This window comes from Mastigoproctus giganteus, chromosome 8, assembly GCF_048544385.1.
Source record: "Mastigoproctus giganteus isolate SK-2022 chromosome 8, ASM4854438v1, whole genome shotgun sequence".
In the NCBI taxonomy this organism is placed as follows: domain Eukaryota; kingdom Metazoa; phylum Arthropoda; class Arachnida; order Uropygi; family Thelyphonidae; genus Mastigoproctus; species Mastigoproctus giganteus.
The window spans coordinates 27,806,660-27,832,354 of record NC_143582.1 but is presented as its reverse complement, the minus strand read 5'-3'; the positions used below and the strand labels follow the sequence as shown (position 1 = coordinate 27,832,354).

The 25,695-nt window shown below is 40.4% G+C and overlaps 1 protein-coding gene across 1 annotated transcript in view; it reads left to right on the top strand.

Annotated features, from left to right (window-relative positions):
* LOC150081393 (PR domain zinc finger protein 1-like) overlaps nucleotides 1-25,695 on the top strand; it is a 65,397-nt gene that overhangs the window by 24,783 nt on the left and 14,919 nt on the right. Inside the window, exon 3 of the mRNA XM_090379265.1 lies at nucleotides 18,668-18,754. The gene's annotated coding sequence lies outside the window, so the exon portion shown is untranslated. The remainder of the gene's footprint in view (nucleotides 1-18,667; nucleotides 18,755-25,695) is intronic.

Below are 25,695 nucleotides of genomic sequence, written 5' to 3'. Positions count from 1 at the left end.
GAGATCAAGGTCGCGCGAATAGAACGCGCGGAGAAAGGAAAAGGGGAGGCGGAAGCCGTTCCCGCTCATTGCAGACTTACTAAACTGCTTACTGCCATGCATAATCCCAATCAGGTAGGTGTGCGAAACTGGAAGCGCCTGCAACTGCAGCTTCACTGCCCGACACCCACTCACGCAGGTGATGTAATGCGCGACTGATGTCCGAACAGCGGGACACGGCCCCAACTACGCAACGCTCGCATCAGTACTGCAGACTGTCCTGCCGCAATACGCACTCCAACAGATCCCCCACAGTCACCAACAGAAGCGCTCATCCACCCCCACCCACGACTTAGCCTAATCGCTTTTGTAAACAAAGATGGCGGCTTTCTTATGTGCCACTCCTAAAACGCACCACAATACATTACGAATTGAGACTCGAGAGGTCACGTCGGTACATATGTCGGAAGAAGGGTGGGGATCGCCCCTAAGTGTTCGCAACGGTGGCCTAGGGGATAAATCCCCTTTAAAGGAACAACTAAAGAACACACGATTTGTGTGAAGGCTGAGTGAACGATTAATTTAACTGCAATCCGCCAAACTTTAGAAGGAGACAAATTACGCATTCCCCCCCTCCCCCTAAGTGTAGAACAGTTACGGCAACGTTACAGAACGAGAGGGTAGGAACTGTTTACGGAAATTGTCGATATAACCAGAAATATGGGAAGGCCACCAACAAAAGAGAAATGAGACACTGAAAAAAAAGATGGAACGAAAGGAATGACGATAATAGAAAGGAGAAAATTGAGATACGATCGCTCAAGTGTCGCCTTGGACTACTTTCAGTTTCAGCCAGGGTGTCGTGCGAGTCCCAGCCTTCTCTCCTCCAATAAACTATCAGAACCGGTGTCCTTAGAGCACAGCCAGAATGCTTATGAGAAAGTAGGGTGGTTGTTTTTTAGTAGAAAAACTGGGTAGGAACGGGGGGAGGAGATGATGTCGAAGGGGAGCGGCTCGTGTTGGACCATACGTAGGCAATTACTACCTAACCGTTTCCATTTACCCCCCCCCATTCCGAAAGCGGTCGAGCCTGCTTGGCCACTTTCGATTTTCAGGTAGCGGCGAATCGAAGACGCTTTCAAATGACGATTGGTGAGGGAAAGATTGATGGCAGCGGCGGAAAACAAGCGAGAGAGAAAGACTGGTCAAAGGATTAACCTTGCATGCCAATGGCAGCGAGTTAGCAAAGCCAAAAACAAGGCCATACTGTAGGCAAACTGGTTTTTCTCTAACCGATCGCAAGCGCCTTCGTAAACGGGAAATTAAAGCCGGGTTTTTAAACGAACGACAACTTTCGACGGATCAAAATAAAGACGTCGTAGAAAGGTAACGCGAAAAAGGACAGATTATATATCTGGGTTACGGAAAGCGCACTTTCTTTTATCATTAAACGAGCGAACGATTAAAAATAAAGTTACGGCGGAATAATACAGTTCATGTTTCAAACTGTTCAAAGTCTGCTGTTTTTTTATTATTATTTTTTTAATTTCGCTCGAATTTATTCATTTATTAACAACTATTTAGAAAAAAGAATCGGCTGCCAGAAAAAAAAAAAAAAAAAATTGAATTAGCAGCTATTCGTCTGCTTATCGAAATCAACAAAAACCTTTTTTTTATTTCATCTTTTCATTGTGTCAATTGCAAAAGTTGCAGACGCCGTCAACAATAGAAATATCAAGTTCACCGTTGTCTGTATGATGTTGATTTCCACGTTGCTACGACTACACTGCAATCGACATCCTGTTGCCACGACTATTGTCTGTAAGATGTTAATTTCAACATTTCCATGACTACACTGAAATTGACATCTCGTTGCCACGACTACACTGAAATGGACATCCTGTTGCCATGACTATTGTCTGAAAGATGTCGATTTCAACGTCTCCACGACTACACTGAAATCGACATCTCGTTGCCACAACTATACTGAAATCGACATCTCGTTGCCATGACTATTGTCTGAAAGATGTTGAGTTCAACGTTGCCATGACTACACTGAAATTGACATCACGTTGCCATATTGTCTGTAAGATGTTGATTTCAAAATTTTCTATGACTACGCTGAAACCATATCACTTTGCCATGACTACACTGAAATTCACATCTAGTTGCCATGACTACACTGAAATGGACATCCTGTTGCCATGACTATTGTCTGAAAGATGTTGATTTCAACGTCTCCATGACTACACTGAAATGGACATCCTGTTGCTATGACTATTGTATTGTCTAAAAGATGTCGATTTCAATGTCTCCACGACTACACTGAAATTGACATCACGTTGCCATATTGTCTGTAGGACGTTGATTTCAAATGTTCCCATGACTACGCTGAAACCATCATCACGTTGCCATCACTACTTCGAGTTCAGTGGAATGGACGTTTTGAACGCGCTATTTGTTGCATCAATGATCTGTTCGACCTTTATAAATGACGTTCACGTTAACAGGAAACTTAGCACGACATTACAAGTGCGATTGCGTAAGCCCTAATACCGTTATCTATAAATATACGTATCTAGATCGGCAGGCGCAGCGTTCAATATCTTTACACGTGTTCTCGGATGTTCGGCTTCCAACCAGACTTCCCCCTGGCGGATAAACTGGGTGTTATAACACATGCCCGTAGTTTATAGACACTTGTTGCAGCACGGAAAGACTCCAAACGAGTTCTGAACCAGTTGTCATTGACATTTACGACTAGTGATGCTTTAATTAACGAGGGAAAGCGTAGGGTCACGTGGTTACAGGTGGAAAGTATTCCAGGGTCGTTGGCGATAGAGCCAGTTCTCTGCCAGAAAAAAAATGTTTTCTTCTTTAAAAGTAATAGTTTTCTTGGAGCAGCGAAATCGATTGAAGGATGCTACGGATGAGGTCATTTTAAGTTAAGGGACGAAGGAAGGGATGACATTCGGGGGACCTCTTTACTGGGTCACACGCAATTGCCCCGCAGATGAACTTAAGAGTTGAGATGAAACCCGAATATTCTCCAATCAAGGCCTCGCAATAAACTGGTTCTCCTTCACCTACAAACTCGAAACTTTCAGCGAGTCATGTGGGTGAAAGTTGCACTTCTTTTCTATTTCTTCACGTGTCCATATCCTCTTGCAATTTCGTACTACACCCCCCCCCCTTACGCCATCGGAACACAATTTACGAACTTAACGTAATAAAAATGGGAGTAAAAGAAACTGCATAGCTTTGAGTTTATCATCTCAATGTTTAAGACCCAGAGAATAACTTTATCAATTGAATCTCTACAGCATAATGAAAGAGGACATTGGAGATGACTAGGCCTGAACAACATCTCGAAGTTTCACGAAACTGATTTAGAAAATTAGTATTTTACCGACGTGCGAAATGTTACCAAAAGCCACCAAAACAGACCAGAAATGATTGGATCGTGAAATAACATTACGAAAAAAATAATTAAACCGAAACTCGCATGATTCGATCATGAGAGAGAGAGAGAGAGAGAGAGATGGACAAACACTGGCTGTTTCAGAGTATATAAAATAGTTTATTGTATTGTGGTTTGGTTGTTTAAGAATTGCTAACTCAGTTCTGAGAAAAATGCCGATCAATTTTGAATCACAAATAGTGTGATAGAATAGGGCTAGCGTGTACGTTGTATTCAGTCGCCTATGGTTGCTCGTGCGTGCGTGTCTATATCGGCTTTTCGCTTCCAACGAAAACAGAAATCCGATAGTACCAAAAGCTGGTTTTAAAATTTGTTCCACTTACTTCCTCAAAGGGACGCTGAATCCCAAACATGTTTCATTTGACCCTTCGATATCCTGCCTAGCTCTTCTTACCGTCCACTGCCTTAGAACATAACCAGTACAACGTACTAAGATGATGGCCTCGAGTCAACGAAGTTGCTTTCTCTGATGATTGCACCAGCAATCGCTGAATTGGCAAATATCTTAACAAGGATTTTGATATCGCTAATGATATCGAAGTGGTTTCAGAGAGCGAGTCCAATCCCACAATTCCACGGACATCGTGGGAGTTTGATAATCGAAATGGTGCATAATTATCTTCTCAGATCCCATTTTCTTATTGTCCCCCCGGGTCTAAACAATTTCCTGATACGTCCCAACACCGAAATACATGGCCTGCTGATTCCAGCGTCCTTCCAAAACCGGAAGGGCCCTCGTAATTGTGTCATCATTGATGCGCGACTTGCTCTTTTAATCTCAAGGGCAAGATGTTGGAGCGGAAAAAAGGATCATGACACACGCTCAAGGGCACAGTGATGTACGACTTCGGTTGCCGCAAACAGCTTTGGACGCTGCGTAATGAATCCGGAATAGTAGGAGGGAGAGGGGGAGTGATAGAAGAGGAAAGACAAAAACAAATCACCTTAAGAGGTACAAATATATGAGGAAGTAAGAAGGCTGATTTAATGGCTTAGATTTAGGCCTAATAATGGCTGAAGGGTTGAAGCCTCATGATTCAAGCGAGCTCTTTGGAACAGTTTAAGTTCCATCGAATCTCCTGATTCAATCGTGAAATAAAAGTACGAAGAGAGCATACTGAAGCTTACATTAAATCTGGTTACATCTAAATATTCCAAATCTCGAATTGATGTAAAAAATTAGTCAGTCCCAACGTTAAAACATACTTTATGAAGTTTCTATTACTTTGAACAGTGAGTGCACATTTTATAGTTCTTGTTCCTTTGTATTATCAGAGTCAGTCGAAAGGAATTTTGCTGCCACCTTTGTTGGTTTTTATTTCATTTTAAGTAATTTTAAGAGCCCCCACCTAGAGTGTTGTTATCACAATGAAGCTGGGATTGCATTTCTTGGTTGGTGTGGGAGTATCACTTTCTCCTTTCCAGGCTACGGATTAAGAGGACATTAACCCCGTGTTCACCCATACCAGGTGGAACTACTATTCTTGTATAGAAATAAATGTTATTTTGCTTCTTAGACAGGCGGGGCCCCTTTATACTTAGCCTAACTGGAGCGAAACTCCAAAAATGGAACAATTTCCGGTATAAAAATTAAGGAAAAATAAAAACTGCAAAAGCAGTGAGCAAATCTGAAAAAATACAAGCTCCAATAAGCAAAAAGTGTTCAGAAATCACGTGATTAACAATCATTGCTCATAAAAATGAGATAGTTTTTATCAGCAATAATTATCAAGTTAAATTTTCTTAGGACATCGCAATGTCCGCTTTTCATCCCGGGTTTTTATATCAGTTTCAGAATGACCAAAACTGACAATTAAAATGCGGAAGCACTCGACCCGGGTTAGCTATGAACTTTATGGACTATTAAAAGACTTCACCGCTGTAATTGGATTACGGGGGCTGAACAGGACAGATATTGAACAGTTTAAAAGCCAACAAAGAACGGTAAAGTTTAGCACCACACTCTGTTTACCGCTTTACGTTAAGAAGCAGGATCTCCAGTTACGCATACAAGTTGAAACCGGTTTAGGGAATGTTTATTACTGGGCCGGACACGGAGACTGCCACTTAATTGTCGAAGGTCAGTTGGTTAACAAACATGTCAGAACCAGTTATGCGCGATTTATCAAAGAACCTCACACTGATCGCTTGTAGCTTCCCCAACTTCGCGAGCCTCCAGCTGCCCCGTTACAGGAAGTACTCGCAGAGGCACTTTCACTGCCGACTCGCGTGCTTCCCCAGTCCACCGTGGAGACCTGACCGTGAAGGTAACTCCCTAATCTCTCGCGTCATACTCTTGTAAACAATTGCTTCCCCACTTATGCTTCTCGCTACAAAATGGCTGTCGGAGACCCATCATTTCAATTATGAGAATTGGACTCTCTGCTACTTGATTGAATAGATAATTGTTGGTTTGTCGTTCTCTGCGAAGGACATTCCCGGATGGAAGCATAATGGATGGCGTTTCTCGTTACAGCTCGATTAACTGAGAATCTTCAACGAGTTTTCGAAAATTTAAATACCTTACATTGGCTTTAAAGGTGCAAGAAACTGGAACGTCAGTATATTTTATTATCCTCACCCAAGAAGGGTGGGGACCTTCTACACAGGGAGGGCTGCTCCCCGTGGATGCTTTCTAAAATAGAACGATTCGTACCAAGGTCGAGGGTCCGTACAACATAAGGTACACGCACAAAGAATTGAAGTTGCCCTCCTGAAATTTAAAGGGATTCTTCCCTTCCCTTTTCCTCCCTTAAAATCTTCTCCCTTGTGCGTGTGAAAGGTGAACAACCTCTAAAATATTTCCACTCCCTGATCAACCTCCCATCCACGATCCCTCAAAGAAAAGATGCGATATCCCTTATAATTTGTCTTGTGGTCTTCCGGGAAAAATATAGTGATACGTGGTTTAAAGGGACCCAAGCGGATGGGAGGGGAACCTGGGTCTCTTCTGTGCCCGGATAGGCACCAGATATTATTTATTACACAAACAGTTCGGTAATAAATGCATTGAATCCTTAGATATCCATTTTCGCTATTAAAGAATAACGACCTAGAAGCGCTTCCTTGTGGTGACTGCCAGACCTTACCAAAATTTTGTTTAAGATTTTACTAGCGTGGTGTACAGAGTTGTGTGTATAGTTAGAAAGACCACAAAGGTTTGACGACTGTTTAAAAAGAAATGACTTGAGTCACTATTGTCAATCTATTTAGATGTTATATTAATAAAACTCAAGAGAGGATGGCATGGTTTTTAATCCAGGAAATAGAGTTTTTGTCCAGAAAAACATCAAATCGATCACAGATCGATTTGATGTTTGATCCATAGAAGATGGATCTTCATTATGGTAGCCAAGTTTTATAGCTGCTACAGAAACATCACTGGCAGGAAGAATATATTGTTAATATAATTAGAAGCAGGAAGGATGTACCTATAACAGGATACAAGGCATAATAGTTGGGATGATCCAAAGGGTAGGTAGGGTTCTCTGAGCAGTCTCCGAAATAGAATTCGACTGTCAGAACTGACATCGTGTATTGTGACCACCGCCTTGGCACCTTATTACTATTTGCTATTATTTCCTCACACTTTCATACACTCACCATTACCTTTTTTCCGAATTTACAGCTCATATACCTCCTGTCACGTACTCCACGACATGACTAAGGGAGTCTAGCTCCAGATTTGACCATTCATCCATCAGGATATTTGCCAGCTAACGTGTTGCGAAGCTGAACTGTCCTTTCCACCATTTCCTAGACAATCTGAACTGTGTTCAGATCAGCAGAACTAGGCGGCCAGGGCAATGTTGCAAATCTTGGGAATGTTGTTGCAATTCTTTTATGATGGAAAGGATCCACCACAATACGAGGCAAAATGAAGCGCTGCAGGATGAGATTGAACAGATGCGACAGAGAGACGTTCACTGGCGGTAAGACGACCTTCTAACAGCATGAGTGGACCCAGTCTGAACCAACAGAACATCGATTCCATGATACCAACTCCAGCCGTTTAAGTGGAGAACACGAGACAGTCTAGATGCATGGCTTCATGAAGTCCCGCGACACTTCAACTTACCATTGGTGCAAAAAAGGTGTAAATCGAGATTCATCACGCGATCTTTTTCCACTGTTCCACAATCCAGTATTGGTATTGGCGAATATTTCGACTTCTACAGAAAGAAGTAGCTTGCTATAGGCATACGACTATCAAACCCACAGCTTCATCAACTCCTGCTGCATAATTCGATTGGAAATGGATCTTTCTTCTCTTAAACTGAAAATTTTCAGCCAATCTGCTGCACACTGGACCTATTCTGAGGCTACAAAAGAACTTGTGATCATACCATGTGAAAAATCACATGGTATGATCATGACGTCAATTAAAAAATCCTCCAATTTTGTGACCAATAAGTGTACTTGTCTCTTGAAACAGCCAGTTCGTATAGTTCACCTTTGGAGATGAGTTCGTATACTTCTGAGAGGACAAGTCAATTTACAGAAGATGGGGCAATCAATCAGACTACTTTAGACTATGCGTCAAAGCAACTAAGGATTTGAGGCGCCAGTATCACGCCTAATAATCGGGCTTACTCTTTGATGGGTTATCCCCTTTTTTCTGGACAAGAAATCCGTCTCTATACAGGAAATAATTTCTAATTTCTGACTACCGTTAATAATGAACTTCAACTGTATAGAGGGAGACAAAAGGATATAGATAAATCAATCACGTCACTTCCGGTTATCGATGATGGCCAAGGGGGTGATTCTGAGATTAAAATCAGCAAGTTGAAACTGATTGAACGCTATTAGATGCGCGTTGTCTCCAGGAACAGTCGTTGGTACGAAAAGGAACGGTTTTCCAGCGCGTGCATCTTGTGCCACTCGGTTTAGCGCGTCCCGTGTCACAGGATGACAATGGAGGGAATGTTTTTTAGTCGAAGCCCAACCTTTACGGTCGCTAACAGGGAGTGTTTTGTACGCAGCTCTGAAAAAAAGAAAAAAAAAACACTCCCAGGAAGTCATCGCATTCACAAGCAACGGTTCAATTATAGATGCAGTGTCTTGTGACCGTTCGTTCGGGTCCGATGCCTCGTGGTTTCACTTTCGATGAGAAATCGGGTACAGTTTGTGATGCCCTTGAACAGTGCTTTATGTACTGCAAAGCATCGAAAACAGTTGCTCTATTGCAATTTTCAATGTTTAGGAATTTTCACAGACCATCCTTCGTTCAAGTCCGTTGTTTCTTCTTCCTTCCTTAGCTTTGCCTTGGAGGTGGGATATCCACAAAATAAAATTAAGAAAAATAAATTCGCAATGAGCCTGTTTGAAAGCCCTGCGCCTGCCTTGAAAATTCTAAATACTTCTTTTAATATTTCTTATTAGATATTGAATTCAAATGACAAATCCTACAGCCGACGCTAACTATGGCCAAGGTTTTCTTACCCAGACAATGTACATTTCAGTTTCCTTTTAATACCCGGATTTATGGTACCACAGGTCGATCGTACACTGCATTGATGGAAGAAATACCATTGAAAACACTTGGTCAAATGTGGTTCATGTACCATGGGATTCCAGCATATTTTATCCTCACCATCATCGATGAGAATCTTCCTCTGATGTAGACCAACAGGAAATTTCTGGCAGTTACTTAAGCATGCATTAATTACTTTAATTTAAAAAAAACTTAATATTGCAGATGTTTTATTTTACCCACACGAACGTTTTTCATCCCTATTCTCAATGAAACACGCTCCAAAATTTGAGGAGACCTTTCACAAAATACTCTGTATAATGGACTTATTTCGGATTATAGGATAGCCGTTTTCGGATGAGATACACAGTAGTGTATTTTAGTTTAGAAGTTGGTCAGCTCAATAGATGGATACTCATAAAACTTTCAATATTTATTTTCACTGCTAGTGAGCTGCATGAATCCACTACGTAGTTCAAAGTTTCTCCAACTCTACATAACCAAAAATATTGTGCAGAGCGATCACAAACTGCACGGGGGGGGGGGGGAAGATCTCAGCTCTTTGAATAAAAACATTTCAACCTACGCCAGAGGAACCGTTTAACCAATAGCTACATCTGTATATTCTCTTACAACATTGTTTACTAACTTTGAGTTTTGTATTATGATTGCCTCTGAAAAACCGAAGCAGAAGTCGAGAAAAACCCAGCGATTAAAATCCTCCGGACATGAGAGTCCCTTGGGGAGGGGGGGTATCCACGCGACACAAGTTATCACCCTTGTTCGCTTCCCCCAAGCTAGCGTCATCTGGCAAACAGAAACTCCTGTTCGTTTGTAACAACACCTGCCACGATGTAATTTGAGTAGAAGAAAGGTGAAAAATAGTGCATCATCTGGTAACCTGAGGGAAGGGGAGCCGTTTATGGGCGAGAGTCCTTTGTGTAGATGCTTTCTCGTGATTTGGATTGCACCTCTTTGTCTGCAAAGCCCAACTTTGTTATAAGAATAGTTACGCAACCTAAACACCTTAACAAATAAGAAACCTTAATAAATTAGAAATAAGAAAGCGCTGCCCCTTTATAAATACAAAATCTCAGGATCGGTTAGGAATATACATTATTTTAATTAGAAAAGTCCCTGATGAAGACTGTTCCTCTTAGTCGGTTAATATTGTTTCCTGACCCAACAAACAATGAGAAAATCTACATGAAAAGCAGACTGAGCCAACAATGAGAAATCTACACCAAATGCAGACTGAGCCAACAATGAGAAATCTACATGAAAAGCAGACTGAGCCAACAATGAGAAATCTACATAAAAAGCAGACTGACCCAACAATGAGAAATCTACATGAAAAGCAGACTGAGCCAGCAATGAGAAATCTACATAAAAAGCAGACTGAGCCAACAATGAGAAATCTACATAAAAAGCAGACTGAGCCAACAATGAGAAATCTACATGAAAAGCAGACTGACCCAACAATGAGAAATCTACATAAAAAGCAGACTGACCCAACAATGAGAAATCTACATGAAAAGCAGACTGAGCCAGCAATGAGAAATCTACATAAAAAGCAGACTGAGCCAACAATGAGAAATCTACATAAAAAGCAGACTGACCCAACAATGAGAAATCTACATGAAAAGCAGACTGAGCCAGCAATGAGAAATCTACATAAAAAGCAGACTGAGCCAACAATGAGAAATCTACATAAAAAGCAGACTGACCCAACAATGAGAAATCTACACCAAAAGCAGACTGACCCAACAATGAGAAATCTACATGAAAAGCAGACTGACCTTACAATGAGAAATCTACACCAAATGCGGACTAACTCAACAATCAACATCAGCGACTAACTGACCCAACAATGTTAAATCTGCATTAAAAGAAAACTGATCCAATAATAAAAAGGCTACATTAAGAGCATAGCGCATGCTCAGTAATTAAAAAAAACCAATAAATCTCAGCGCGAATTGTCTAACGGGTAAAATTCCAACTGAAATTTTCCTAAAAGTTATCGAATCACTAATTTCAAAAAGTATTCGATCGAAAATGTCGATTGACGTGAAATGAGCGATAAAAACGAAAGTTAAAAAATAAAATAAAAGAACGAAAGGGAACTGCTTCACATCCCCCCTCTCTCTCTACACCTTTATTAAAATCGAGGTCAACTTGCAGGTGCTGATTGTTCCTTTGCGGGCCTCTTGAGGCTTGTGGCAGACAACAGCACGCCTTTTTGACTTCCTGGGCATCTGCTGCACCTGAATGTCGGCAGTGGCAGCAGCATCGCCTCGCCCTGCAGGACAGGTTCAGTTAGGGTTAGCGGACCAAAGTCTCCCCTCCCTCCCAAACCCCCGGTCTACAGCTATTTAGCTGGAGCCATTAACGGAAATACGAGCAGGTGTTTCGCTTGCGCCGATCCCTTTCGTTCGACAGAAGTGCGTGCGTTTCCGTGAATCTCGCATGTTTTCATCCCGAGGACTTCTAGGTCACAGTTGATCCCCTACGTCCCCCCCCCAAAAAAAACTAAATGCTTTGTTAGGAGAAACGAATACGAGTATATACTTTCCCCTTCTTCCTTACTGTCCCCCCTTCTCTTTTTCTCCTACTGGTACATCAGGGATCTGTACACCCCCTAGTAAATAGAAATGGCAGATGCACTGACCATGCCTCTCTAATAACGACTTGGCAAAAATAAAAAATGATAATTATGAGAGGCCGAAGATCCAGTAACACCACCAATTTATCAAGATCCAAACTACCATCCGCAGACAGGAGCTCAGATGAGGAGGAAGACCATGATTAGGGTTGGTAACTGTATGATTTATGTGACTACTGGAGAGTAACAGTTTTTTGTAGGAGGTGGGGAGAGGAATAAGGGGGTTGTGGTGTTCAGAAGTCGTTTATAAATACGACATACGACATAAAGAGATGGACTTGGAATTCTTTTAGCGTATTCAAACGATGCACTTGAAAGAGTTTTGTTGATTCCGTTACAGAACTGCAACGTCCCTTGTACTAGCTGAGGTCACTTTTCCTTTATATTACAGAAGAGGAAAAACCACGCGGTCAGCAGCCACAATCTTCAAGGACGGAAGTCAGAACTAGAAGTTGAAAGATCAAAAAGTGGTCGGGCTGCATTCTTTCGTGTAGATCAATGCCAGTTTGAACAACGGGGCAGTTATTAATTGTTCAATAGCGACACACATAAATTGCTTCCTATCACTAGGAGGCAGCACCGTTTCGGAAAGAAGCATCAGATAAGGGGGTGGGAAAAGAAAAAGCGAACGTGGGAGCCATTTTAACAATACTTATATAATTAAATATAAGCAGTTGGCTTCTAGGGGCTCATTGTTTGGAGAAAGAGTAGCGCATGCTCATTAAAGTGGAAAATAAAATTGGACAGTCGTAATCTGGCATCAAGGATGGGGAAGCAATAAAAAGGATGATTGGTGATTACTTAGACATGCCTTCGCGTTTCAATTTACGATCCCTTACTAAAATCTGTCCACTTAAACTGCAGATGTGCTTTGCGTCACCTTCCGGTTTTTTCCTTTGAAAACAGGAACCACCAACTTCCCAAACTGACATATATTCAAAGTTATATCTCTCTCAAGGTTATAGTGAGGGGAAGATGAGCCCCTCCCCTTTCTCCATGAGCAGAAATGTAATGGACGACCTGTCTATACACCATCCTGACTAAGAGACAGCGTATCCGATGTATGAAGGTTCCTCGGATCGCTTTGAGTCCTGACTGAAGGTAATATATCTTTGCGGAGGGCGTTGCCAACCACTTGTTTGTCATCCCCATAAAGCAGCCCCTTATACGAGTGATAAGAATTAAAAATTCTTATCTTCTTCCACCGCATATCTAAGGACTGAATATGTTGAATCCCTGAGTAAAGGATTAGGAAGAAATAGATCGATCCCAGTACCATTTACCATGAGGGATTTTCTGACTAGACGTTGCTGGATCCATGGATTCGATCGATGCATAAATTAAAATGTCTTAAATCTTGTTTTCTGTAAATCCTTCCATCGTATTCAAGGGTCAGTTTATATTGGAGATCTCAGTATGTCATGAGGCAACAAGTAGGGGAAAAGGTCACATAAATTGCGCACCATTATTAATTGTTTCTGCCTAAACTTACTTAAGGGGAGACTCCCCTAACTGGCCCCTTATACAGCTTCCAGCTGCTGTTTGTACCAAGCAGCTGCGTCAGTGATCATCCTTCAAACAGCGGTTTGAAGGCAGTCGCTCAATTGGCTTTTTTTCTTTTCTTTCCTTCTTTTTTTTTTAACTGAACCCGTTCTCTTAAAAGTAGATAGTTTAGGGGAGGGGATAACTTTGCTCAGGGTAAAAGAGGAATATTATTAAGGTCGTGAAAACTTTGTTAATTTAGTATGTATTTGAGTGGGAAATTCTCGATTAAAATCTACTTATTTTTGTACGCTGAATTTAAGCAGAATTTAAAATAGAAGGAGAATTTAAAATAGAAATAAGCAGAAGCTTATTGGATCGTTCGAAATGCAAATTTTAAAAAATTATCTAAGAATATAGGGTGGCGTTTTAAATTAATTAAAATATGAAAAGATTCATCCAGTTGAGAGATTCTGCAAGAGTAGGAAACAGGAAAAGGAAAAACAGAGAAAACAGGAGAGAAAGAAAATGGGAGAAAGAGGCAGTGAATGAAAGTAGAAAGACAGAGAGAGCTGTAGAGACAGAGAAGAAAACAGAAGAGAAAACATCAAAGTGAAGAAATCAGAAGAGAAGAATTTCAGAAGGAAAGAGAAGAAACCAGAAGAGAAATGAAGAAATTCGAAGAGAAGAGAATAGAAACCAGAAGGGAAGAGAAAAAACCAGAAGAGAAGTGAGGAAATCAGAAGCGAAGGGAAGAAATCAGAGGCGAAGAAATCAGAAGAGAAGAATTTCAGAAGGAAAGAGAAGAAACCAGAAGAGAAGAGAAATGAAGAAATTCGAAGAGAAGAGAAGAGAAACCAGAAGGGAAGAGAAAAAACCAGAAGAGAAGTGAGGAAATCAGAAGAGAAGGGAAGAAATCAGAAGAGAAGGGAAGAGAAAGGAAGAAATCAAAAGAGAAGAATTTCAGAAGGAAAGAGAAGAAACCAGAAGAGAAGAGAAATGAAGAAATTCGAAGAGAAGAGAAACCAGAAGGGAAGAGAAAAAACCAGAAGAGAAGTGAAGAAATCAGACGAGAAGAAACCCGAAGAGAACAGCAGAGCAGAGAGAAACGTACATAGAAAAGGAGGAAAGAGGGACAGAAAAATGAAAATATAGAGAAAGAAGAGAGACAGAAAGATGTAAATGGAGAAAGAAGAAAAACAGAGATTGAGAGTAATAGAAAGGCTATTTATTTATTTATTTTTTTTTGTTAGCGCATCGACTTCTGTGGCCATAATGCACCTATCAAAGTTTTTGCATTTACTCTGATCAAAGCCCGAGACGGGATTCGAACCTGCGACCTTTGGGTTGCCAGATAGACACTTTACCCACCCGGCTAGCCCGGTCGGTCCACAGAAAGGCTGAAAAGAGAGAGAGAGGCAGAAAGACAGTTTAGGAGTTTGATTCTCGTGATTAATCCCATCATGCATGTGAACAGATATTAGAATTGTGAATATACTTTGAAAAAACGCCTCTTTGGTTCTAAATAAATACCTGACTGCAGCAAAATGTGCGCAGAATACGCAATACGCTTTTGTTTATGCGCACACAAGTCCCATAGCTTTTCTCGCTCATCTGATTGGTTTATAAGAGGAACAGAACGCGGCACGTTTATCAGTTGGCCAGAATAAAATTTAAAAGAACGAACAAACAAATAAATATGTTAATTGAGTATTTACTTGACACAGTTTCAGTGAAAGCCTGGCTCAACAGCGACCTTGAGTACAAAGATGCTATTTAAGTCCTTAATCACGTGATCGAGACTGTCCCGGTTGACAGTAGCCGAATATTTGGCCCTCATCTCTGGCTCAGACAACATCGTAAAATTTACAGTGTGGAATTATGAAACCCTTTTCGCCCCTCAGCGAGCTCACTTATCATTGCAGACGCTACTAGGACTCCTCTTTTTTTTTTCTTTTTTTTTTTTATGTTCCACTACCCTTACAACATTAAACACCTGCCCTGATTACGGTTCATGTTAGAGGGAGAAGAGGGAGAGAAAAAAAAAATCCTCCCTCCTTTACACGTGGAGAGTCCAAAATAAATGCAGCCTTTCCCCTTCCCTCACCTGACAACAAAAAAAAAAAAAAAGGAAAAAAAAAAAAAGGGTGATTATATTATTACAAGGTCGCACGCGCCTCTCCCGAACCCCCTTAAGGCTTTGGGAATGAAAAGATAGAATTTTATAGACAGAAAAATGAACAAAAGCTGCCTTTCTGGATAATGCAAATATTAGCATCGCGCATGCGCGCAACAATACAACCTAAATTCAAAGAATGATTTTATATTTGCTCATTCTTTGATTAATTTGTCAAAATATTTATTTAAATTAATATTTAATTAATTCGTTCATTTTCGCGTTTAGAAATTCGATATTATTGAAAAATTATAATTAATAAACTACAGAATAAGAAAATTAGCTGAGATTTTTTTAAAGAATGAAAGAAAAGAAAAAAAAAAAGGAAAATTTCACAAAAAATTACATAATCTCCAAAAAATAAATAGAATAAAATAAACAAAATACGTATTTATTTTATATACACTTTCATTCTTTTTCTTTCTATTGTAGGGGTAAGGGGGGGAGGGGGCAGAGAATTTTAGCAGGAAAATAACTCCCCTATCTGATCGTGTTCATTTATTATTACTTTATTAATTTATTATTAATAAATGTACTAATTAATTTATTTATATCTCCTGTCTTTAAAACCGACGATAGATGACGCCACTATCGCAATTACTAATACTGTATTTTAACTTGTAAACATTTCCAAAGTTTCAATTATACACAGGCCGGGGCAAGCTTTAGGGTAAGGTGGATTAGGGACTGGCCTTGGGGGCCCCAAAAATAAATAATATTAATTTATAATTTACATAATGACATTGAGTATAATTTACTTTTTGTAAATAAATAAAATGCAAAATTAATCATTCGAAAAAATTAAAATCTTCACATTGGCAGGAGAGGGCGCTTCAGTCAATGTGGCTAAATACCATATATCCTTGAGTTGGCCCTGGACAGAACCTCACCAGAATTCGTTCTTAATGGAAGACGATTAAATGCAGATTTATTTTCTAAATTTCATTAAATAAAATCCTTAGAACCACCCATCTTTCGAAGATGGTTGATCTAGGATTCAACAGCAAGAAGCAGAACCATGCAAATGGAGGGGATTGAATGCGGCGCACCAGGATCCCTGATGTAGGGACCGCAATCGAGGAAGCCTAAGTCTCAACGTAGACGAGGATCATTAACCACTTTTGCATCCGGGTCCTGAAGTACCTTTGGGCAATCCTCTCAAGAAATGTCGACAATTCCTGGATTATTTCTTTATTTTTATGAAGCCAATCTCTCTATCTTAACATATTCCTAGCAATTACCTTATTTTGGCTACTTCAATCCCCCCCCCCTCGTTATATAGCTGGCCTTGAAACACAGTGGCTGGATTCTTCTGTTGCATATCAATACACTGGCCAAGCAGTGACACGTAGAATATTCTCTGCTGTGACCTCACCCGCTAGACAGGAACAACAAACTAAATCTAATCCCAGCGAAAGGGATGGGTCTGGTACCACTCCTTAACCTTGAGGCAAGTCCATGTTAACGGACGTACTGTATGAAGCAGGATGAGGAGGCTAAACTTCATGGTGGAAGGTCACGGTCTCTTCGAAGTCAAGGGCAGGCTCATGTGGAAAGTAAGGTGTACCGTTACAACGCGAAAAAGGCAACACCTATGGAAGATAGGTGACAACTCGCAGAGAGAAAGAGAGAGGGAGATGAACTTAAAAGACAGGAAAACAAGGAAGCGCGCCAAACAGGTTAGGGATGTACTTCGAGGAAGTCCCAAACAGACGCAGTTGTCACTGATTCCCAATGAACACTTGACTATCGACACCTGCTACCTAACCTCCATAAATACTTTTTTTTTTAAATCCTCGAGTTCATATTTGATCCCTTAAACCAAGGCAGAAGACAGCTGGCCTTTCCCTCTAATATTGCTTCAGGGGTTAGCCAACAACCAATCCCTCTATAATCATCTGCACCATCCGTTCGTTTTAACAAACTCGGTTTTCCTTTTATTCCACAATAGCCTTCCCCTTATGTTCAAACAAAAGAATTCAGGTAGTTCTTTGACCCCCCCCCCTCTAGTACTGATTCTTCTCGACTGCATCCCTGGATATTGCAAAGGTTTTAATGCAAGATAATGTTCTAAAAGAAATATCCAAATTACGCGCCGCAACTCTTCAAACCACTGCCTTACAGTATATCTAAAAATATCTGTCCATATCCAATGACATGAAGATTAATCGTTAAACACGCATGCGCAGCAAGCGCCATCTTAGCTGAAAGGAAGGCGTCTGAATAAATCTGCACTTAATGTGATGAGTTGTAACCGTCCTCAAGGCAAATCCCAAATATTGCGGATAAATATAAGGTATTGACAACTTTATTTCTTGAAATGAGTGGTAAATTATTGTGCCCACAAGAAGAAAAGACAGAATAATCAACAATTATTGGGATATAAAACTTTCAGCAGATGAACGCTGGTTCAATGGTCATCCATTGTGCACCAGCAACAGTAGATCTGCTTACGTTAAAGAGGAACATCCTTGACCTTAATTTACATGCGGTTTTGTGACTTGATGAGAGCCCAACCCACTTTTTCTTACATTCTTAAGACGTTGTGTCAGAATTCGATAATTAAAACAAATGATTGCAAATGATTCCAAGGTTAGATCGTGTAGTGGAGGTCGCTACTTTAACCTCCTTCTCCTTAAAAACCCTCCCCTTTGGTTCCTCCTCAATACTGATGAATATTATTCAAAGTTTCCTGCATCTACAATTCCAGCAAGTTCTTAAAAACATTTTGGATGAGCACTTCCAGTTCATTGACCAATTAATCATCTTCTGCAAAGGAAATCATCACCTACACTCCTACAATCATCAACTACACTCCTACAATCATCACCTACAATGGAGTAGAGCTTTCTCCATGATCTTTGGATTATTGAAAATTTAAAGCATTTTAACAATAACAGATGAACATTTGGGCATGTCCAAAGTTTTAACAAGATGGCTTCCCAAGAATCTTTCATTGATGGTAAGCAGAGGATGGGGAGGGACATCAAGTACCAATCAGAATTTCCATATTTAGCTGCTGTACCTCATTGTGGCAATGAACCGGTTTTATAATCTTCCTTTGAGGTCTAAAAAAAAATTGAAGTACAGCGTACCATACCCAGTATCTTATGTGAATACCTCAGGGATAAGGAAGTTCAAGTAATCGATCAATCCTTCCTGGTGAGTGATCGCGCAGATAGAAAAAAGTGGATTTTTTATACTACTTATATACCAATCCATCAAAGGTTGTGTCCTCGCACTGTTATCCATTGGAGATCTTGATCAACCTTATTATTAGCAGGTGTCTCGCACGAAATAGGGTGGCCAAGAAGTACACCCCAAGACGCTGAAAAAATCATGGCCAATTAAATTTTGTGTATCGAAATCATGTACTATTGGATACTTCAGGTTTTTTTATTTCCATTTCAGGGCCTTTGTGAACGCCTCCTTTCCTAAAAGTCCACATTGACAATAAACAGTGCAAGATCCCCTGACGAATGAGTGGCAGGAGTTCTGGTAAGTAACTTTTCATATTTTTTTTGTTAGGCTTAGAGATGCCATCAAGCTGCAAAGTCCCCCCTCCCCTTTTTAAGTACCCGCCCTACTTATTAAAATACAGATCAAAGAGGTGAATACTGGATAAGGGGCGGGTCATCGGGATACCGACAACAGTGACAAGTTGTCATCTGTGTCTTTGTCGGAATATAGTCTGTCCTCGGGGTTACTTTACAAACAACCCACGTCTAGAGCCCAGTTATCCCCCCCCTCTCCTTAATTCTTCTCAAAGGACACTACATAAGCACATGGTGTACAGGCGCTCTTTGAATTGAGCAGCAGACGAATAAAAGAAACGCGTACAGTTCCTGAGTATTGATTAGCGCATGTCAGAGAGACAGGTCACATGATTAGAACTTTTTCTCGATTGCATTATGGAAGAATTTTTAATGCTCCTACGGACATCCATTTTTTTATTATAATTAATAAAACAGGAGGCGCTTTTTTCACGTGTAGTGTATTTTAGCAGCTCCTTATCAGACTTGTATCGATTTCGTGGAAAAAATTAGGTTGCAAATCTCCCTCATCCCCGAAGACGGAATGCAATAAAGTATTCCGAAACGTAGCCAATTAACTCAGTATCTGGACTTGCTTTACTTTTGTAAAATTCTGTACATTTGATGCAGTTAACTAATTCACTATGTATAAAAGTGCCTCCTACGAGTGTCTCCTTATCAGACTTGTATCGATTTCGCGGTAAAAATTAGGTTTCAAATCGTTCTCATCCATGAAGACGGAATGCCATAAAGTATTTCGAAACGTAGTCAATTAACTCAGTATCTGAAACTGGTTTACTTTTGTAAAATTCTATATATTTGATCTAGTTAACGTATAAAAAGTGTCTCCTACCAGTGTCTCCTTATCAGTCTTGTATCGATTTCGTGGAAAAAATTTGGTTTAAAATCGCCTTGCTACCTGAAAACGGAATGCTATAAAGTATTCCGAAACGTAGTCAATTAACTCAGCATCTGAAACCGGTTTACTTTGTAAAATTCTATATATTTGATCTAGTTAACGTATAAAAGTGTCTCCTACGAGTGTCTCCTTCTCAGATTTGTATCGATTTCGCGGTAAAAATTAGGTTTCGAATCGTTCTGATCCCTGAAGACGGAATACCATAAAGTATTCCGAAACGTAGTCAATTAACTCAGTATCTGAAACCGGTTTACTTTGTAAAATTCTATATATTTGATCTAGTTAACGTATAAAAAGTGTCTCCTACGAGTGTCTCCTCATCAGACTTGTATCGATTTCGTGGAAAAAAATAGGTTTAAAATCGCCTTGATGCCTGAAGACGGGATGCTATTAAGTATTCCGAAACGTAGTCAATTAACTCAGTATCTGAAACTGGTTTACTTTTGTAAAATTCTATATACTTGATCTAGTTAACGTATAAAAAGTGTCTCCTTATCAGACTTGTATCGATTTCGGGACAAAAATTAGGTTTCAAATCGTTCTCATCCCTGAAGACGGAATGCCATAAAGTATTTCAAAACGTAGTCAATTAACTCAGTATCTGAAACTGGTTTACTTTTGTAAAATTTCATACATGTGATCCAATTAACGTATAAAAGTGTCTCCTACAAGTCTCCTAAAACATTAACAGCGTGCCTTAAGGCAAGGTTTAGGAGATTCAACAGAAACTAAAATTTTATTTTATATATTTATAAAAATTGTCTAAAAAATATTCTTCGGAAGGTTTTTCAGTCAATTTTTAAAAAAAAAAACTTAAGGCAGACACTAAGGCACTGGGAAAACGTCAAATGCGATAAACGTAAAATCGGGGATTTGTTACGCACCCAATTTCTACCAGCTGTTTGTTCATCGTTCGCTATCCCTTCAAGATGGTTCTTTCAAATCGAGGTTGCCGGTCTACTTGCGCGCCTTTTCACTATATATCCTAACTGAGGCGCCTGCCAATTGATAACGGGAACATCTATTGTAAACAGGTTCTTTTCGAAGGCGACAAAAGGAGAAGATATTCTGATCTGGAAGCCTACACTGCTTGCCCAAAGGTAACGCCTTCAATTCCTTTTTCTTCCACTATTCTCCGATTGAAAAATCGGAAATGCCTGTAACTATGGCAACGGGCATTTGTCCCTTAGGAACCGCGACTGCCTATTCGGTGGTACAATAGATCATCTGTAGACATCTGTTTGCATAGGAATGTAATTTGGTAGAATTAAAAGATTTCTTTTTATACAAATGGCAAGACGTCAACAGGGGACCAGGGGGTTATCAATGAGAGAAAGTCGGACGCCGTTATGACAAAGATTGTAGCAAACGCCAAATCTGCGTCTCCTCTATTACGTGATTTTTTTTTTTTCCTTCTTACAGTTAACCTATTTGTTATGAGAGAAGGGAAAAGCAGACTCAATGCATCCTACAGGGGTTTCATCATTTTGTAGAGTTCCGATAAATGGCTTCTGTCACGAGGTCAATTGACTTGTGCCGCCTTTGACGGATACTTTGGAACGCGTCTATTCGACCAGAAGCTGCAGAAGCAAATATTGTCCTTGCTAATCAAAAGGGAAGCTTCGAGATTCGTTTACCCATTCCTTTTAAACTCAGCGAGTGCAACTGGCTGTGTTGACACTCAGCTACTCTCTCTTTCGCACTATTGCTCGCCTTCCCCCCTCCCACCCTTCCCCAGATCAAAAGACTCGAAATTAAACATACGATCGTGTTGCTCCCCTACTTGAACGCCGGAGAATAATCGTTTTCGCACGCGGGGTCCTTTGAGGACTGCGAACATCGATGGCTATTCTTTGATGTGAGGAGGATACAAAAAGGCGCTCTTTGGAAGGATGTTTCTGTGAGAGGCTAATGGTGTTAGGTATTCAATTAAGAGTATGCAAAATTAGATCTCTTTCCCCTCGATGACTTAAGCGAAAAAGATGGGCTCCCGCTGATGAAAGGGCCTCTTTGTTTTCGAGTCTACAGAAGACTTTCTGCTCGTCGAATGCATCAGCAGACACCAATGAGATTTTTCCTTTTAAAAAGTATTCAACGCTTGTCTCAAAATATCTAAGAATCCCACAAGATGGTGGTGATGGTGGTGGGGAGAAATGGAAATTAGTCGGGATGGAAAATCGATCGTTGTCTGTTGTAGGGTAAAGCATTGACAAATACAGGTGGTAAGCAAATTAATAGAAGCATTTATTCTGAACCAAAAGACAGGCGCTACGTAGGTTCCATCAATCCAGTGTACGTCTACTTTTGGCAACGCAATGTATGTTGCCTAGAAATGCATTTCAACCTACAGTGATTGCAGCCTGCTGGAAAGGAGGGGGATTGTGAAGTTGCGTCCTCCCCCTCTTTGTCAAATCACCTCATCAAGTTGACGCTACGAAACAATAGAGTGTGAGGGTTGTTACTATGCGCAGACGATTGCTTAATACGCCATTATCGTGCGTTCACACTCTTTTAAAGGCTGTTTATCACAACGATAACAAATGTCGGGATGGACAGTACAAGAATGGGGTCAAAAAATTTCCGTCCTATATATATCTGTTGGCGTTATCTCGTCTCTGACCGTCTGTCTCTCCTTTCCCTCCTTAACCACTCACGGTCACTGTCACTACCTCGCGTTCTTGTTTTGTCTAAAAGACTTATCATCGCATTGCTTCTCCTGGTAAGCGCACTATTATCGGGGTGTTTGCAAATAGGCCACTAGGGTCTTCTGGCTCCGGATAAAGTTCGTTCTCTTTTTAACTGCAGCAGATTTCGCTGCACGAGACAGAAACCAGTTTGGGGCGTGAGGGACCAGTGCGAATTTAAATCGTACGTCTGTTGCTTTTCACTTAGCGTCGATCCTGATTTATTTGTTGGCATCGTGCTCGGTTGAACGTTGTAATTAAAATAATTTATGTTCCGGCCCTCATACAACCCCCGAGTGCATGTTTATGTCTTGACATGCGTGATAATTCACTATTCAACACGTCATCCGTGTTTATTAATTAGAGTTATTTTGCTAAAAGTGTAATTAAGAACTGTGCTTCACTTCATGTTCTCCAAAACAGACAAATCGTCCTTTATTTGCTTTCTGTCTCTCTCTCTTTCTTACTAATAGTTTCCATATGCCTACATTCCTTTCTTTCTGTAGATAAATATGAATTGCTATTTTGTTTTCGCCTGAATTGTGCGAGGGTTGTTCAAAAAGTAGTGGAGATTACCGTATTTACTCGACTACAGGAATATAGTGTAGGCTATGTGTATAGCATCTGAAAATCGTATGTTTTCTATAATTTTTTTTTTTTCTGGGTCAAAAATCCGCGAGGAGGGTGAATGTACTGCTGCAGGTTGTTTGAGTTTTTTTTACGAGGCAAGATCAGCTCTCTTGGATGAATATTGCAGTCAGAAAAACAGAAAGGAGTTTCCAGTCGTTCCTGGAGATGTATTAACACTCAGAAATGCGGTAGAAGTGTCGCCATTTTCTGAAGACAATGCTTGTCATATTGCACGGTGTCATGTAGATGGCGTTAGTGTAGCGGTTGCAATGCAAGGTAATTGAATACTCACCACCCTCCTCGAAATTGGTCAGACATTAATTCTTATGATTCTAATTTGTTATACAAGATGGAACCAGTCACAGGTCAACACTTGCAGACAACCCATAGATATATCGCGAGCAGTAGATCGTTCCTTTGCTCCTCTTTAAAAAGAAGCTCGTAATACCATCAAATCCCATAATTCTTTGGGAATGAGCTGTAGAGAAAGAAGCAGGAGATTTAATCGACTACTTGTAAATAAAATTTGTTCTATTTTTCAAACGTCCTAGTGTCCACTACTTTTTGAACAGTCCTAGTCCACTACTTTTTGAACAACCCTTGTACTTGCCGTCTTTTACTGTTTTAATAAGAGGGCATGGTACTTAGCGACTGTTCGAGATTTTTGTGGACGCAAAGGACGCTCTATGAAATCGAAATCAGAGAAAGCACAAGAAACGATAGAAGATTGGAAAAACCACTGAATGTGTTATAATGAAAATGCTAGGACTATCTTTACCATAAAGATAGTCCTAGCATTTTAGGCAAGAGAAAGATAGAGGGAGGAAGATAGAGAGAAAGAAAGAGGAACGAATTTCAGAGAAAAAATAAGGAAGAAAGACCGAATTATGGATGGAGAGGAGAGAGAGAGAAAACAAGGAAGAAAGAGAGACAGAACGAACGAGAGAAAACAAGAGACAGAGAAAGAAAGAAGAGACTGGGGGGGGGGGGGGAGAACTAGGAAGAGAGAAAGAAATAGCAAGAAAGAAGAAAAGGAAGGGAGAAAGAGAGAATGAAAGAATAATAACGAACTGTAGTCTGTCTCTTTTCTTTCTATCTTTGTGTCCGTGCAGAGAGAGAGGGACAAAGATAGAAATCAAGAAAGAGGACGAAAAAAGGAGGAGACGGAGAGGTGGAGAGAGAAACAGACAATTCAAGACCGACAGAGACTTAAGCACGACCTAGAAGGAGGGAGAAGAGAATGAAGACAAATAAAGCAAGAAAGAAGTGAAGAAAGAAAACAAGGAAAGGAGAAAGATGGAAAGAAAGAGAAAAGAGAAGAACGAATGATCGTGTATTTCTATTTTTATTTTTTATCGTTCGGTGTCCATGCAGAAAGATAGAGAATTCTAGAAAGAAAGAAACAGGCAAGAAAGAAAAGACAAAAAGGAAAGAGAAGAAACACATGGAGAAAGAAAGACAAAAACGAAAAAAAGAAGAGAAACAGAAGACTGAACTAGAAAGATCAAGCAAGAACGGAAGCGAGGAAAAAAGGAAGAGCAATAAAGAGAGAAAAAGAGAAAGAAGAATGGTCGTACGTCTTTTTTTTTTTTTTTCTATCTTTCGGTGTCCGCGCAGAGAGACAGAGAGAATTCAAGAAAGAAGAAAACAGCAAGAGCAGAGAGGATAAAAAACGAACATGAGAGAGAGAGAGAGAGAGAGAGAGAGAGAGAGAGAGAGAGAGAGAGAGAGAGAGAGAGAGATGAATGAGGGTAAGAAAGAAGGAAGGGAGGCAGGCTGAAAGATGGAAGAGACAGATGAACGAACTAGAGGTAGAGAGAAACAGGAGAAGACAAGAGAAAGAGAGATGAAAAAATAACTTAAGCGAGTGAAGAAAATGAAGAAAGAAAGATAAAGACAAAGAAAAAAAGATGGAAAGAAAGAAGACAGAAAAAAGAAAGAGAAAGAAAAAAAAAGAGAGTAATGAACGACCCAGGGAGCGAGAGGGGGGGGGAGAAGAAGAAAAATGTAAGAAAGTGAGAGAAAAAGAGGGAGAAGAGGGCAGAAAGCGAAAAGAATTTAAAATTGGTCGAATTGAAAGTAAAAAGAAGAAATGGTGGGTGGTGGTAACGGAAAAAGATGGCTGAGGTCCTGGACAGGAGAGGACTGATCCATTAAATTCTCCCTTACCCACAGGATGGGGGGGACAAGAAAAGAAAAGCTTATTGGGCTGTCCATCAGTTCAACAAATATTACTTTGCACCTTTCTTTCATTCATTATCTCTCCACTGCCTGTTTATCTGCTGCTTTTTCGCCTCATCAGCTATTAAGATCCAGCAGCAATTTGCCCGTGTACAGGTAGCCAGACCCAGACGCTCCACGTGCAAAATCAGGACACCGAAGGTAGGAGTAACCCGTTGTCTGCCGCTGCACCACGCACTCGCAACTTCCGCTTTGAATTCTTGCAGCGGCGTCGCTAAACAAATGTAGGTCACGAACGCCATGCTGGCCTGACTCCGAATCCCTCTAAATCAGGGCTCCCCTAAGTAGAGGGGGCTCAAAGAACTCGCAAGATGGAATCTAGTGGGCGATACTTCATAAAAATCCATTTAAAGTCGTAGGGGGGGTTTAGGAGGTACAAGAGAGGGTGGCGCCGGCATTGTTTTCCTTTTTGAACTGCTTCGAAGGTTTACA